Source organism: Scyliorhinus canicula, chromosome 16 (genome assembly GCF_902713615.1).
Source record: "Scyliorhinus canicula chromosome 16, sScyCan1.1, whole genome shotgun sequence".
Lineage (NCBI taxonomy): Eukaryota > Metazoa > Chordata > Chondrichthyes > Carcharhiniformes > Scyliorhinidae > Scyliorhinus > Scyliorhinus canicula.
The window spans coordinates 25,235,348-25,253,436 of NC_052161.1; the positions used below are offsets into that span (position 1 = coordinate 25,235,348).

An 18,089-nucleotide genomic window follows, 5' to 3' on the forward strand; every position below is an offset into this window, starting at 1 on the left:
GAACATCACAGCTCCCACTTTACTTCATCTCACCCAAACGGTTTATATATCTACTCCTTTCTCCCTCACGTACTAATTAACCTTCCCTTAAACATGTTATGACTTTTCATATCCCAGTGGAAAACACACACAGCTTTTCCTGTATGTACAAATCTGTTGTCAGGACAAGGGAGCTGGATTTAACAAGATAAACACCAAGTGCCTGCTCACAAATGTCAGTGTGGCAGAACATCAAACTGAGATAGTGCCAGTATAAAAGTAGCTTAAACATGCAAACTGCATTGCTGTTGGCTTCAGCAATGCTACTCAAATAGACATTAGCAACATTTAAGAATCACTATGTTCTGTAGTTTTGCTATTACTTAGCTGAGGAGAAGTGATAAACATTTAATGTGAAAATGTTAAATTTCTGCTGTACGAAAAGAGAAATATTGACTTTGATACGGAATGTTTGTCTCAGCTTGGGGTTTGGCTTGGAGATATGTACCAGATGCCAGCCTCAGCATGTGATCAACATTTCCTTCACAAGTGTAGAGTTTATCCATCTGTACATAGACTTGTGCCAGGTAGAAAATATGTCTAAATGTTTGAATACGTTTGGGTTTGTTTATTCTCCGGTTGATCTTTTCTGCCAAACCCGAATAGCGCTGAATGCAGCAGCTGGACAACTGAAGAAGAGTCCCGTTTGACTCGAAATGTTAGCTCTGTTTCTCTCTCCACAGGTGTTGTCAGACCTGCTGAGTTTCTACAACAGTTTTTGTTTTTATTTCAGAATCCAGCATCCGCTTTTATTTCCAACAGAGGGATTTGCTAGGTCATTTCAGAGGACATTGAGAGTCAAAAGAGAGGACAGCGTAAGCTATAGATAGATGTAGGCCAGGACAGGTCAGGACATGAGAGCTTTCAAATCCTTCCAGAGCCACCAGGAATTTTTCCCAGAATAAGGGGGTCCTTGAGCATTGCCTCCATCAGCCTGGGAGATCAGTGATCCGAATCTCCAGCCATAACGTGTTCACATAAACAACAGACACTTCTGTGGTGCTGTAAATAATGACTAACTCTTAGCCTGGTGTCGGAATGGGATTAAGCTACATTAATTTCAAACAGTCTTTTCCATGCTCAGCATTGGCATCTGCTTAGAGCTGGCATTCTCAGTGAGTTGTAACCAGCCTGGGGAGAGTGGGGGACTGGGGGTAGACTTTGAAATCAAGGAAGCGTCGCAGAAAGCAGGGATCTGAGATCAGGGTCCTTCGAATGTGAGAGAAAGAGTGAAACAAGAATTGGAATCTAGGGGAGAGATGGAGCCCGGGGAGACTGGGAATGAGGATTTGGAAGAAAGGGAAACTGCGGACTGGGGTCAAGGAAGAGATGGAGACTGGGTAATGGGGACTTGGAGACAGATGGAGACAGGGAAATAGGGACTCAGAGAGAGATGAAGACAGGGAAATGGGGACTCGGAGACAGATGGAGACAGGGAAATGGTGACTCAGAGAGATGGAGGCTGGGACATGGGGAATTGGAGAGAGGTGGTGGCTGGAAATGGGGACTCAAAGAGAGGTGGAGGCCTTTGAGAGAGTTGGACACTGGAGAATGGATTCTGGGGAATGAGGTTGGTGTGAGGCCCTGCATTTCCCACAGGCCAGGTTGGCAGTGCCAGGGTGCCAGCCTGTCCAGTGCCCAACGACCTGGGGGCTCAACTGCCCAGCAACACACCCCCCAGGTGCCATCCCAACTAGTTCACGACTTTGTGAACAAGTACCATACAGGGTCTGGTTGAGGCAATGCTGGCGAGGCCGGTTAATCCCAGGTCCCAGGTGAAATGGGTGAGCATATATTTAAAATGAGCCATTATGCGTGCCTGGATCTCGGCCAGCTGGAGAAAGATCCAGATTGCACCATGCCGCGAGATTCAACGGAATCTTGCGAAATGTTTTGAGCATCGTGAATCTCAATACAGGCCTCTCGCGAGATTCAACAGCCTTGTCCCAACATCAAGCTGGGTGTGCTGAGACTGCTGAATTGCAACCCATGTGATCGGATCTCCAAACAGAGGTGGGAACCCCGGAGAGCTGTTAATTTCCTTTCGGTTCATTTGTGGGTTTTTGCAATCAGCTGACAGTTTGTCGGGATGTTTTATTTTTGTTGTTTGCCCACAAATTTTCCAGATTTAATTTCACAACTTGTTCTGGGAGGATTAGAAGACATCACCTTAGGGCTATTTGCCCACCACGACATTATTTGAACAATGTGAATAGCTGGCTAAGTTCTTGATTTAAAAAAAAAGACTTCAGAAGAATATTTAGGAAATATACAAATGATTTGAGATACAGTGTGAATTCCCCCGGTGATAGTGGAAACAGACGGAGGCAACAAGTGGCTGGAGCATAGTGGGATGTAACTCAAACAGGATTTGAACAGGGAAACAGGAACAAATGTGAGGAACCCAATTGTACAAAGATAGTGAGCTCATGGATCAATTAGTTAAACCATGTTCAGATTAGATTATCATTAAAAAAACTTTTCATACTCTCTTCACGCATTGTTGTCTATTTCACAGACAAATAAATCCAAATCTCTTTGCACTGATACTTTTATTGATGGTTCTGATTTCCTGTGCTGCCAATGATGAAGTGATTTCTGATCTACTTCCAGTCACAAGTGGAGTTAAACAGGACGCCATGCTCGCACCAAACCTCTTCAGCATGATTTTTCTCTGCCATGCTCCCCAATGGTGGTGGTCTTGGCGTGAAAATTAGCTCGCGCATGGTCAGGAAGCTGCCCAATCTCAGACTACTCCAGGTGAAGACCAGAGTCTCCAATGACATACTTTGCAATTCCCTTTTTGCCAATGATTGTCCGCTGGCTGCTGTTTCAGAGCTGGTTGTTCCAATGTAACATGGACCTGTTCTCCAATGTATGTGACAACTTCAGCCTTACGATTAACATGAAGAAAACTGAAGTAATGTACCAGCCTGCTCGAGGAATGCCTGATACACTATCAATTACGACGAGACTAGAATAGAGAGTAATCGAGGCTATATTTCACAGAGATGTGCGGCCTCCTACTGCAGCTGGCGAAATGGCTGCTGTTCGGAGAGCACACACATTTATACTCCGCCTACTGGGCGGAGCCAGTTTTAAAAAAGTTTTTTAAATGATAATCTAATCTACCCCCATACCTGTAGTATATCGTAATACCAATAGAATACAACACCACAATGCCCAAACTCTAGCCCAAGAATTTCGTCCATGGCCAGAACATGTCAGCAGCGGATGGGTTTGATAATCTCCGCAGCAAACTCTCATGAGCTGTCTGATGATGGAACACCTGCAAGATGTCCTTTGGCAGACTTCAAACATCAGTCTGGGGATGAAGAGGTCTGTCGCCCAAACTGAATCTCTTGAGCAATAGTCCTGCCAGACTATTGGACTATGTACCAGCATCTTGACCATAAAATCAATCACTTTCCTTTGAGCTGCCTTCTGAAGCTCTTGAAGATCTGATGGCATGGAGGAGATGGTGGCGCAGTGGTAATGTCACTGAACTAGTAATCCAGATGCCTAGGCTAATTCTCAGAGTTCAAATCCCAGCACAGCGACTGGTGGAATTTGAATTCAATCAATAAATCGAAAGCTCTTGATGGTGACAATAACAACTTTTATCAATTGTTGTAAAAGCCCATTTGTTTCATGAATTTTCTTGTACTCCAGATGTGCAGCAATATGGGTGACTCTGAAATGGCTTAAGCCATTCAGTTCAAGGGCAATTGCGAATGAGCAACAAATGCTGGCTTTGTCAACAATGCCCACATCCCATGAAAGAATAAGCAGGATGAAATACCTGACACTGAGGTGCTTACTGAGCTGGCATGCCAAGCATCCACACCGTTTGAGACAATGGCTGGACTGGTGATGTAGCCAGAATTTTTGTCACTTGCTTACCAAAGCAAATCTTCAATGGAGAGCTCGAGTCTGGGGTAGTCAAGGGAAACATTTTAAGGACACTCTGGTTTCACTTTGGCATTCTGAGTCCTGGGGAAAGCTCACCCAGGATCTTGACACCTGGCACAACCAAATGAAAAAGGGGTATGGCCTCCTTCAAAAGCAAGGAAGAAAATGAAAAGAGAGAAATTCCAAGCCGGCAATTCCTTCTAAATTCAGTCGTCTGTTGTATCCTGTCCTATTTTCAGAGGAACCTTCCAGCTGTATAGCATTCTTAGCATTCACCTGCTTACCCACCAAAACCCAACCAAATACCGGATATGTTTTGTCATCTTTGTATTGAAGGATGAACAACAAACAACAGTTTTATTGAACTGTACAACTGGCTGATTGTGTCAAAATGAGCAAGATCTGTTTGTTGAATTATACAGGACTTTAATTCACTCACTGGGTGGGATTTTCTGGCTGTTCACTCTGGCGGGATCTTACGGTCCCACCGATGGCGCACCTCTTCCACGGGTTTTACAGTGGCGTGGGATGGGGACAAGGGCGGGACCGGAAGATCCCGCCACTGGCACTGGCAAAACGCTCTCTGCCGCTGCAGTACAGATCGTGGCGAAGGAGGAAAATCCTAGCCGCTGTTCCTGGTTTTATGTTACTTGCCACAATTCCCAGCATTCTGCACACTTGCCCGAAAAGCATGAACTGGGGACCTCAGCCCCAATGGGAATGCTAGCAAATCACAGCAATACAAAGAACTGAAATGAACCTGTGGACCAGTGACCTTGATAATCTTTACTTGTGAAACCTGGACAGTATTTTTTAGCATCGGATAGCTTCTACAGATAGTATTTCCAGTTTTCGATGTGTATATATGATCCACAGTGACTGTTGAATATTGGATGTCAGAAATGGTTTTAAGAAATTACTAACTTGGACTCTGAACTAAAGGTTTTTTCCTAATTTATTATAGACCGAACATAATGTAACCTTGATGTTAATAGGCAGTGAATCACATGGCAATTGGCAGGATTGAAAGACGATATATGTAATTAAACATTCTAGGCAATGCACAAGGATAATAGAAAAGAGCTTTTAACCATTTCCCCTGATAAATTCCCAGATTGCTTTCAGGTGATGAGTCATTGGGAATCATTGTCCTCCTGAAACTGAGGGAAATTATGCCCACAATTCTCCACGGTGTTACCAAAAATAGAGCCAGGAAATCTGTGCTGTAGAATCCTCCCAAGTAGCATGCATAGACAAGCAGGTAGAAAACAAAGGCTGGGTTTATTTCAATGTACAATAACCTCCACTTCCCGAAGGGTCTCTCTCCACGACCTGCACGGAGGTGTGGTCTCATCTTCTTATGTGGGACATCCCACCCTCTGTTACTGGGGAAGTTCATATTCTGTAGTGGTCACGGGGAATCTGATAGTCCTTATACTGCATCCTCCACGGGGGTTATAACATTCCTCCCTACGCTAGTCCGGGATTAATGCCCATTTCCATGGATGGGTCCAAGGAAACCCTCGTTTTCTTCACCCAGGAATGACACCTGGGAGCCGACCCTGTGTCATCTAGAGGTGTGTACCATGCCGGAGAGCGTTATTTTCCCACAGATGGCCTGGCTGTGCTGGCAAACACAAGGCAGCCATGGGGGCTGGGGTGACGGGCCCCAGTGGTGGCAACACATTCATATCTGAGTCGGAATCGCAACTGGGCTGGAGCTTTTCTGGCATCTCAGCATCATTGACATCCGAATCCGGTCTCTCCACAGCTCACACAACCGGGGGCTACAGCGGAGGCGGCAATGCAAGTGGTGGACGGACCCAAGCAGGAACCCCCGGGACTGGGTGTCGGGAATGTGGCTGCAGAGATGGCCCACATGTCGACTTGACTTGTGGCCTTGGGCCCTCACCCAATATGCGACTGGTGCAGTTTGAGCCAACACAACGCCAGGGATCTATAGGGCCCCTTGCAAAAGGTTTACATGTGCACCGGATCCCCGAGGGCGAATGTATGCAAAGGCTTACGTCCTCCTGCGCCAGCCTCAGTCCTGTCCTGGCCCTGGCGGACCTTCCTGCCAATGTCCAGGATAACTAAAATCAACCGGATGCGGAGGGGGCAACCCATTAGTAATTCTGTCGCAACGGCCCCCATTACAGAAGAGGAATTGTGCCGGCCAAGTCTCCCAGGAACGTGAGGTCTGTTTCTTCATTCCAAGTTTAAAAGTTTGGACCACCAACTCTGCTAATCCATGTGACACTGGGTAGTATGGAGCGGTATGCAAGTGTCAAATGCTGTCCGAGGCTATGACCGCCCCAAACTCCTCGTGCGAAAGCCGTTCCATTGTCCAAAACCAGCACCTCCAGTATCCTGTGTGTGCTGAAGGTTTATCGCAGTCTTTCTATGGTGGCCCTAACTGTCATCATCCATCCACTTTGAGTGGGCGTCCATGATGATGAGAAATATTGCTCCCTGAAATGGTCCCAGGAAATCGATATGGAAGCGGGACCAAGGACTAATCCCATGGTTGGAGTGGCACCACCGCCGGCAGTTTCTGGTTTTGTTGACACTGCACACAATGCTGGGCCAACTTCTCAATGCCCATATCAATCCCTGGCCACCACACATAGATTCGGGCCAGCATCTTCCTGTTGGACACCCCGGGTGTCCGTTGTCGAGGTCCTGCAAAAGTGAGCATGTCCACACACGGGATCCACCGCAGGATGACCCCGCCCTCAATGCTTGATTCGGGGATCTTGTTGGCGTATGCCTTCAAGTCACCTGGCAAGGGCCTCATATCAGATAATATGTCACACCCGGGACAGCTCAGGGTCTGTTTGAGTCCAGCCGTGGATGCAGGATGCTGTGACCGGCAGGAAGTCCATAAAATGGAGGCGGCGATGACTCCGGCGGCTGAAGGCGATGCGGGTGGCCTGTTGGGGAGAGGGAGGAGACTCAGCAAATCAGTTTGCGGAATCTTGACTCCAGAACGGTGTTCCAACGCGTACTCATTTGCGGCTAAAAGCCGTTGGATCCTGGCGGAGGCGATGGGGAGAATCACTCGGTCCTCTTTAAATAAGCCCAATAAGGGCTTGTGATCCGTGAAAATGGTGAAAGAATGTCCGAGGACATATTGGTGGAATTTGTTTTACAACGGCCAACCCCTCTTTCTCAATTTGCGCGTATTTTTTCTTGGCGTCCACCACCATCTGAGATGCAAAAGCAATGGGGCATTCTGACCCGGCGTTTATGATTTGAAAGCTTTAATCCTTTCCAAAGCTTCTTCAATCTATCCTTGTAATTGAACTCACTGATCCCAAACCAGTCTAAGAACTGGAGTTAGCCTAAGAACACCAAGCAGGTGATACCTTGTTTCGGCGCCTAACTGGAGTTTGATAGATTACATTTTTTTTCAAGTAAGTGAGTACATGAGGACAAGATCATTATATGATCTTATCAAATAAGACTTTTTCAAAGAAAAGGACAGGTTTATATATGTTCACCTGAGTGAAAGCATCAGATGCAATGTGGAATCGAGTCTGCACCGACCCTCTGAAAGAGCACCCCACCCTGTCCGATGCATCCCTGTAACCCCACCAAAGCTGGACACTAAAGGGCAATTTAGCATGCCCAATCCACCTAGCCTGCACATCTTTGGACTGTGGAAGGAAACCAGAGCACTCAAAGGAAACCCGCGCAGACATGGGAAGAATGTGCAAACTCCTGCCAGTCACCCAAGGCTGGAATTGAACCCGGATCCTTGGCACTGTGAGGCTGCAGTGCTAACCACTGTGCCACCTCCATATCCAAGAGAGCAGACTTCTAGCGGGAATCTTTGAAATACTTAAGTAAAAGATCAGAAACATGGAATTACATGGAAAGCACAGAAATGGGCCATTCCACCCAACTGGCCGATACCACAAGTCCCCTCCCATACCAGTTAATTGAATACTATCAACGCATCTTCCTATTCCTTTTCCCTTCTGGTACTTATCCAGCTGCCCTGCAGAAACATTGAAATGGATATCGCTGTGTAACTGTTGAACCTGACTAAAACTCAGGATTGTAAAATCTTGTGACGCGTTTCATTATTTCAATTAGCTCCAGCTGCTCTGACGTTTGCAAAGTTCTGAGCCAAAAATACGTCTTTTAAATGTGTCACTTTATTCCAAGTTGTTGGGTAGCTTAGTTTGCATATTGTTTGCAGTTGCAGAATTGGACAAGGCTTATCTATATTTCCTGAACTTCTTTTGATCTCTTATTTGTGCAGTTCTTTAGGAAACCTTTGCAGGATATTAATAAAGGTGCAGAAGCGTTGTGGTGTCTCAGTTTAAATATTTCACACAGCAGGAGAGAGATGCTGCTTGTTGACATCTGTTTGCAACAAAATTTTGTTTGTGAGATTTGGTGTATGTAAAATCACACAAACGTCTTTCATGGGGCTGCATTCCAATTCATGATAAGCGCTGACATTTAGCACGTTTCTGGCTGTGCTTTTAGCATTTATCCATCCAGAAAGTTAATTTCGAAGAAAATCGGTGTGGGCTACCTACCTATGTCCGGGATATGCTTTTCATTCATAGAATCATAGAATCCCTACAGTGCAGAAAGAGGACATTCGGCCCACTGAATCTGCACCAACACTTCGAATCACCACTCTGCCTAGGCCCAATCCCCCGCCCTGTAACCCCACCCTATGGGGCAATTTACCATGGCCAATCCACCTAACCTGCACATCTTTGGACTGTGGGAGGAAACCCACGTAGACACGGGGAGAAAGTGCAAACCCCACACCAACAGTCACCCGAGGTCGGAATTGAACCCGTGTCCCTGGTGCTGGGAGGTAGCAGTGCTAACCACTGTGCCACGGTGCCGCCCTTCATTGACCAGTGAGATCCCTCCCTCTTTTAGTTTGAACATAGGCCACCCGTTTCAAATCTAGTTTAATTGTTTTTATTTTTTAAGAATCTTTCACGGAGTGTGAGCATCACTGGCTGGGCCAGCATTTTTTCCCCATCCTTCATTGCCCTTGGGAGTTGGTGCGCCTCCTTCTTGAACTACTGCAGGTCATGGGGTGTAGATCCACCCACTGTGTTATTGGGAAGGGAGTTCCAGGGATTTGACCCACTGATAGTGAAGGGACGGCGATATAGTTTCAAGACAGCAATCTGCGTGACTTGGAGGGCAATTCTCAGAAGGTCGTGTTCCTATGCATCTACTGCCATTGTCCTTCAAGGTGGTACAGGTTGTGGATTTGGAAGCTGCTGTCTAAGGAGCCATGGTGAGTTGCTGTAGCGCTTAGAATCATAGAATTCCTACAGTGCAGAAGGAGGCCATTCAGCCCAATGAGTCTGCACCGACTCTTCTAATGAGCACGCTACCCATGGAGGGGCAATTTATCATGTCCAATTCACCTAACCCGCACATCTTTGGAATGTGGGCAGAAACCGGAGCACCCGGAGGAAACCCACCCAGACACAGGGAGAACATACAAACGCCACACAGCGACCCATGGTCGGAATTGAACCCTGGTCCCTGGCGCTGGTAAGTGGCAGTGCTAACCATTGTCCCACCGTGCCTTCCGGGCCACCTTACTTTCTTGTAGATGGTACAACTGCTATCACTGTGTGTCGGTGGTGGAGGGAGTGAATGTTTAAGATGATGGATGGAGTGTCAATTAATCGGGCGCTTTTTCCTGGATGGCATCGAGCTTCTTGAGCAGTGGTGGGCAACCCGCAGCCCTGGGGCCACGTGCCACTCATCAGGATTTTGAGTGCGGCCCACGAGACGTTTTGCTGACCGTTGCCCATGCGCAGAGTTGCCACACTCCACTGGTTTCCATCCACTGCAGCATGACTTAAGTGATACACACATAAAGCAAGAGCCTGTGAAGTGAAGTGCATGCACAAATATTGACTTGTGAGAGCTGTGTGTCCAATCAAGCGAAAATATTTATTTTGTTTGTCCCACTTGAAATTGATGAGTTCTATCAATATATGAATAATTAAACATTTTATATAACTTATAATGAAATATTTAAGGGGAGGGGGTGGCACAGTGGTATTGACGCTTGGCAGCATTCCGGAGACCCAAGGAAATGTTCTGGGGAACCAAGTTCAAATCCCGCCACTGCAGATGGTGAAATGCAATAAAAATCTGGAATTAAAAAGTCTAATGGTGACCAGGAAACCATTGCCGATTGTCGTAAAATCCTATCTGGTTTGCTAATGTCCTTTCGGGAAGGGAATCTGCCATCCTTACCTGGTCTGGCCTACATGTGACTCCAGACCCACAGCATTGTGATTGACTCTGAACTGCCCCCTCAAATAGGGATGGGCAAAAAATGCCTGCATAACTGCCCCCTCAAGGGCAATTAGGGATGGGCACAGCCTGCCATGCCCACGTCCCATGAACAAAAAAACAAATTTGATGTGTATTAAATGTATTCAACGTTATTCAAGGGTTATAGTTAGTGAACATCCTGATTTCAACCGTGCAACCCACTGGTACGAAGGACAATGATTCATGAGTCCCACTAGCCTAGGTTGCCCGTCACTGTTCTTGAGTGTTGTTGGAGCGGTACCCATTCAGGCAAATGGAGACTATTCTGCCGCATCCTGACTTGAGCCATGTAAATGGTGGGAGGCTTTGGAGAGTCAGGAGATGAGTAACTCGCCTTAGAAATCCCAACTTCTGACTTCTTGCAGCCACAGTATTTGCGTGATTTGTCCATTTAATAATAATAATCTTGATTATCACATGTAGGAATACATTAACTCTGGAATGAAGTTACTATGAAAAGCCCCTAGTCACCTAGTTTCAGGCGAATAGTAACCACCCAGGTTGTTAATCTTGGGGAATTCAGCTATGGTAGCAATGACTGTCAAGGGGAGATTGTTAAATTCTCGCGTGTTGGAGATAATTATTGCCTAGCACTTGTGTGGTGTGAACGTCATTTGCCACTTATCAGCCCAAGCTTGAATGCTGAGCTGGTCTTGCTGCATATGGACATGGACTGCTTTAGTATCTTTGGAGTCACAAATTGTGTTAAACATTGTGCAATCATCAGCAGACATCCTCACTACTGACATCATGATGGAAGAACCCATGCAGCGATGTCCCAAGACTAAGATAATTGACCTTCGACAACCTGACTACTGACCTTATGATGAGTCACCTTCCTTTCTTCTAGATATGAATCCAACCAGTAACAATTTCCTCCCCTGATTCCCCATGACTCAACGTTTGCGAAGACTTCTTGATACCACCCTCGGTCAAATGCCACTTTGATGTCAAGGGAAGTCGCCCTTACCTCACCTCTTGAATTCAGCCCTTTTGTCCATATTTGGACCAAGGATGTAATGAGGTCAGAAATGGACTTTCCCTGGACAAACTCAAACTGAGTGTCAGTGAACAGGATATTGCTGAGTAAATGCCACTTAATAATACTATTGACAATCCCTTCCGTCACTTTGCTGATGATCGAGAGTGGACTGGGGCAGAGTAATTGACCAGGTTGGCTATGTCCTGCTTCTTGTGGATAGTACAAATATGGACAATATTTCATTTTTCCGGGTTGGTGCCAGTGTTGTAGCTGTACCGGAGCAACTTGGCTAGGGCTATATCTGGAACACAAGTCCTCAGTACTGTTGCTGGTTGGCTTGTTGTGGGAAGATGGTGAGAATTAGGAATTGAGTTTCGCTGCCTCTCCATTTCAAGCGGAAAACGGGACCAAGGAGAGTACAAAACCTTCCCCAAAATATCAGTATGCAGTTCTTAAAAAAGCATTTTGTTACATCATTAAGGGCTCAAATGTCACATTTATTTATGTTTTTACATAATTATGTGGCCCTGTACACATGACATAAAGATCCACAAGGTCATCCAACTGAATTATCTGTGGAAATCATGAATGGGAGAAATGTAAATTTGAATGAAGCTTTTTCATCTATTTTGTTTCTCGAGAGCATGCTGAATTGTCCTGCTTGTCATCATTTCCCAGGCGAACATGCAGAGCTGATTAGTGTTGGATGGAAGATGAGACAAGGAGAGCATCGTTACTAATCATTGCAGTTCTCTTCACAATGTCTGTCATTGGATATTGGATCAATGGTTTTCCCAGTGAAGGCCCCTAGTATCTCAGCTGGTGGAGAGTTTTTCAGTGACAAATCTTCAACGGCATTGTGCTGTGTGGGATGGACTTGACTGTGCCCAGCAAATTCAGATCGATTTCATTTTGGTTAGACTAGGCTGAACAGAGAGGAAACTAGCCTACCTTGGTCAGATATGATCATGTCTTCTTCCTCGTCACATTTTCCATAAATATTCTGCAGGAATGTGAACGACATCAGCTGCCGGTTTTATTTGTGGCCTTTAAAACATTAAATTGGAGAGTCAGCTTGAGAATTTCATCTTCCCTGGAGACTGACGGTGACGGCTTTTAGAAGGTGCCTGGTTCTACTTAAAAGTGTATCAAAGAATCTGTGTGTTCATATTGACTCGGATTGTTCAGCCCCTTGTACTAAAAGGGAAAAAATGCAAATGCTGGAAATTTGACATCAAACCAAAAAATCCAGGAAAGGCGCAGCAGGTTTTTTAACAACTGGAAAATGGAAAATGCCACTTCACCTCCTGCTTGTCGATGATTTTCTTTCCCCCAGATCCGAAACTGAAATATGAGCAAGCTGCTGGTTAGAATGAAAAGACAGAGGAGGCAGGAAATGATATTCCAATTGCTGAGAGGCAATTAACAAGGTGGAAGAGCTGAAAACAGCCAAATGTGGAAGTAGGAACCGGCTAAGCGATACTGAAGATCCTCACAAAGAGCCTGACTCTCTGGGATTAGGGAGGCAGAGAAGATGCCGGAATGTTGTTTCTGTGTGGCACTTCACCAAATTCTAGCACAACACTGGAGGGATTTTACCATTAACCTGGCATTGCCAATATGCTGCCAACCTTGGCGTCTCTCATGACAGAAGGAGAATGCCCCTCTGGTGGAGCAGACGTCTCCTCTGGTGGACATTGCACTTCAGGAAGATTGACCATGTGAGGAGAAGACTAGCATTTGAAGTGTGTGACCAAATAAAGGAAATTATCTGGAGGGGTGTCAGCCTAGTAAGTGAAGAAGTGGTTTTAGGGTTGTATAATAAAGTAGTTAGAGTTGCTGTTAGAGTAGCTGTTTGTTTCTTTGAGGGGGTAGAAGATGCGTGTGAACGTTGCGGGGGGGGGGGGGGGGAGATTTGCCCCGCAAATCACGTTCATATGTTTTGGTCCTGTCCAAAGCTGGAGGATTACTGGAAGGAGGTTTTTAGGGTAATCCCTAAAGTGGTGCACGTGAAACTGGACCCGGGCCTTCAGGAGGCCATATTCGGGGTGTCGGACCAACCGGGGTTGGAAATGGGTGCGGAGACAGATGTTGTAGCCTTCGCCAGAAGGCGAATCCTGTTGGGATGGAGAGCAATCTCTCCACCCTGTGCCCTGGCGTGGTGGGGGACCTGTTGGAAATGTTGACTCTTGAGAAGGTTAAGTTTGAACTGAGGAGAAGGATAGAGGGGTTATTGGGTGTTATTCATTGTGCACTTTCAAGAATTGGATAACATCGAACATTAGTTGGGGGGGTGTTGGGAGGGTTGGGGGGAGGGGGGCTGTGTGCTAATGGTGACAATGGGTGACTCCTGATTCGTTTTTGTTATTTGTTTATGTTAACATGCGGGCAGCTGTTTGGGGGTTGGTGGGAGGGTGGGATTGTTGTTGTTGATACGGGGATTGACATTATATTTGTTACCGCTTATTCTTTATTGTTGTTGAGTGCAAATTTGGGAGAAAATGTGAAAAAGAGTTGCTGTCTGTTGGAACTCTGCTGTCAGTGCCGTGCAAGTCTGCAGTCTGTGCTGTGTGAGTATGCAGGCTGTGGCATGGGAGTCTGGGATGGGTTGTCTAACGCTGGGGCGGGTGTGGGTGTGGGTGACACGTGGTGGGGGTAGGATGTGATGGGAGCAGCCTTTATGATGGGAGCCATGGAGTGGGGCCAAATTGACTGGGCAGATGAGACCTCAAACGAGGACCCATCTCGGTGGATATCTGGCAGGGGGAGTGGAAGGGATCAACCTATGGTCCATGCGATTTAAGTAAAGAAGGATGACAGCAACGTGCTCTCTGAATTATCCAGCCTGACTAACTACTTACTCTTCCTCTCACTGAAGGAGAAAACAATTGTGCCATCACATTCCTAAGATTAATGCCTATGGCACTCATTGGCCATCAAGTGTTAACACTGAGCAACATCAACTCGCCACAGTGTCAAAGTCAAGCAGTACCAAGATAGTTCAAAGTCAAACAGTGGGGTGAGTCTCAGATGTCAGGCTTCTAAGCTTGGTGGCACGAATCAAGAGGCAAGGGGGTCACTGCTCTCGAATTTTTGTATCATCGACAAGGTCAGCATTTATTGCCTGTCCCTAATCGCCCTCGAAAAGGTTGTGATGAGCCATCTTCTTGAACTGAGGCAATGTTGAAGGTACCACCACAGCGCTGTTAGCAAGAGAGTTTCAGGATTTCGACCAAGGCCAGAATGTGTATCTTAAAATAAAAAGTACCTTTCCCAGCTGACCTTCAGTGAACAAAAGGATAGGTCAGGTGATCTAGAAATGCGAAGCATCTGAGTTCAAGACTAACTAGTTGATTTATGTACAAGCAGGTATTCATGATTAGCCTTTAAAATCTTCACTGTAACCATGGAGACAGTTTAATTAAAGCCCTGCATAAAGGCGACTTCAAACTGGAGTTTGTGAAGCCAAAATCTGAGAGTTGGTTTGGAACTAAAATAATAAATGGGCATAATATCCACATTCATAATTTGTTTAAGCTAATGCTTCCCAGACTGTCTAATCACTGGTAAAAAGAGGATATCAGGGCCATTACTTTTGATGACTGGAACAGCAGATGGCCAAGGGCAGTGGAACTATCATTAATGAAAATCAGGATGAGGTTACCCACAACATCCAATGTTGGGGTTGTCACATCAATAACACACTGAAGCTCTGTGTGTAACCAGAAACGGAGAATGCTGAAAACATACAGCAAGTCTGCCAGCTTCTCAAAAAGAAAAGGTTAATGATTGCCTTCGGCTGCCGGGAACAGAACTTATTAAACTTTTCTCTTTCAAATATTGACTACTCTGTTATAGATTTCCAGGTTTTGCACTTTTTTCGTTCTTTATTGGTTGCAAAGAACTTTGGGGCACCTTGAGGTCATGAAAGGTGCTATATAATGCAACATTTTGGAGGCAGAAATTAGCCAATTTTTTTTGTGTGGAAGATTCGGCCAAAACCTCAACACAGATGTCAATCCCCTTTAGATTGTCTGCTCAAGAATTCACAGCTGACTCCATTTTGGTAGCAGTTATTTTATTTAGGCGTAAGTGAGAATTTATACATTACAGTATCTACAGCTATATTACTCTGTTGAACCTTGTGTAGAAGGGGGGGCCTTTTGGTCATACTTTCTTGTGTATGTTTGTACACGTGTCTGACTTCCTCCTTGGCCTTCTACGCTGAGAATGGCCTGATCCGCTCTACTCGAGCTTGTGCCCCCAAAATAAAGAGCTGCGGAAAAATCCACCCAATCTTAGGTTCAGCAAGTTCAGCAAGTTCTGGGTCCAGGCACAAGGGACTTTGTCTCCATCCCCTGCTTTTATTCTTTGCACAAGCTTAATCTGTTTTCACAGCTGATGGCACAATCTTGAAGACAAGAGTTCTAACTGTAAAGCTATCCCAAATTAAACACCACTCCTTCTAAGGAAAGGGAGCTAAGAAAGAGAAAACTCCAAACAAGCAAACTTAATATTGAACTAGAATTGAGCAAAGTATAATTCTGGACAATAGTAAAATTAGATTATATTTCAACAAATTACAAAACATGGCACATTTGTACAGACAGGAGAGATAAGAGACATAGCCGTAGACACAGTTTTTATTCTTCCCATAGCAATCATTAATTTTTTGCAAGGACACTCATGACCATATGTCCCCTGAGTTTGAAAACTGTGGATTTTGCAGATCAGCAGTTTGCACAAAAAGTTGAATGATTTAACCCGAATCTCTCTAAATTCTGGACCAGGGAGATGCACAACCATACCTGGGGGAGAGGGGGAAGTAATCTTAAAAACAATCTTCAATGGGGATTCCACATTCAGCACACAACTCCAAAGTGAAACATAGAATCCCTACAGTGCAGGAAGCTATTCGGCCCATCGAATCTGTGCCGACCTTCTGAAAGAGCACCCTATCTAGGCACACCCCCTCACAACCAGCCCTATCCCCGTAACCCCATAAACTAACCTGCACATCATTGGACTCTAAGGGGCAATTTAACACGGCCAACCCAGCTAACATGCACATCTTTGGACTGTGAGACAGCCGGAGCAGTGGGAGGAAACCCACGCAGACATGAGGAGAAAATGCAAACTCCACACAGAGTTTGGCAACTTCTGGCAGCCGGCCAATGGGATTTCCCATTGTGGCCACCCTACACTGTCGGGAAACCCATGGATTTGGGAGCACTGTCAGCGGAACAGAGGATACCGCCGATGGAGAATTCCATCTCATTTGTTTCCAAGATAGTGTATCATCAGTCTTTCTTCCCAAATCAGTCCCACATTGCAACAAGCTGACAAAGGAAGTCGTCACAGCCCTATCATTTGAAATCTTTAGGCTATTTCCATTTAAAGGTTTTGATTGCCAGGTCTACCATCCCAGCAGGCACTATCTGGTTTAGCTAGTTCTACCCATGTAAAAGTTGGCGGAATATGGGTATTAGTCTGTGCTACTGATACAAGTAACTCAGAAGCAGAAATATCCTCAGAAGCCCACATTATACTAATGTGCCAAGGGTTAGGCTGCATTTCCATCAACATTGCCTGTGCAGGTACACTGAACAGGTTCTCTCAATGGCATTCTCTGAGGAAGAAGGCATCACTTTAAAGTTATAACAGCATGGTACAGGCAGATTTAAAATGTATAACTAATGAAAATAAGTGTCGAAACGTAGTAAAATTGTCATTTAATACATTTAAATAAATGCAGCATTGAGGCCTGCGGACTGAAAAAGAACATGCTTGACATTGTTTGCTTAACCTTATAGAATCATGATTGTCTCCTGCCTGTAGTCAACTGATTGATTATTATTCATAGCGTTACTGGGTAGACTGTTACCATTTAAAGTACCTTTGCATTGATGTGACGTAAGAAAATACCTCTGGAGAAACTACTGGGGAATAAAACCAATTTTAAACATTTACAACAAAACTAATGTTGTAACTGGTTAAAAAAATAAGCCAATCTAGCATCTCTGATGAATATTGAATTTTGTATGGTGCTTTTATACGACAAATTGATCATTGTTAATAGAATCCTCAGCTTTCCCGGTGAGTTTATTTAATAGTCTTTAAACATGGGGGTTTATTTTCATAACCCACCCAATTAGTTTAAAATAAAACAGACCAACACTTGTACGTCATTTGAGATTCAGTCTGTTCAAATCTCTGAATCTGTATCCACACATGTTGGAAATATACAACAAACAGGTCAGCCAGCATTTGTCAAGATAAAAGACAGTCCAACATATGCAGCCAATGGTGTTTCTGCCAGAATTCCGTAAGTACTTTCTTATCCGAAAGATATACTCCGTGTTCCACTGGCATTGCAGCAAAACAGCTCAATATTTAATGTGTAATCGTTGCTGAATAAAGCTTCTTCTGTTCATCATTGATCATTAATGGTGTGAACAATTCAGAAACCTAAAGTGAAGCAAAATCCGGAGACCCAGGAACTGGGTTCAAATCCCGCCATGGCAGGGGGTGAAATTCGAATTTAATTAACAAAATTTGAAATTAAAAAGTTTAATGTATGACCACAAAACTATTGTCAATTGTCGTATAAACCCACCCGGTTCACTAATGTCCTTTCGGAAAAGAAATCTGTCACCCGAACCTGGTCTGGCCTACATGTGACTCCAGATCAACAGCAATGTGGTTGATTCTTAAATGCACTCAGGGATGGGCAATAAATGCTGGCCCAGCCCAGCGACATCACATCCCATGAACAATTTTTTTTTAAAATTGGCAGTGCAACTTGCTTTATTGA

General features: G+C 45.0%; 1 protein-coding gene across 7 annotated transcripts in view; it reads left to right on the forward strand.

Moving 5' to 3' along the window:
* ablim1b (actin binding LIM protein 1b) overlaps window positions 1–18,089 on the forward strand; it is a 408,263-nt gene that overhangs the window by 213,188 nt on the left and 176,986 nt on the right. The window lies entirely within an intron of this gene.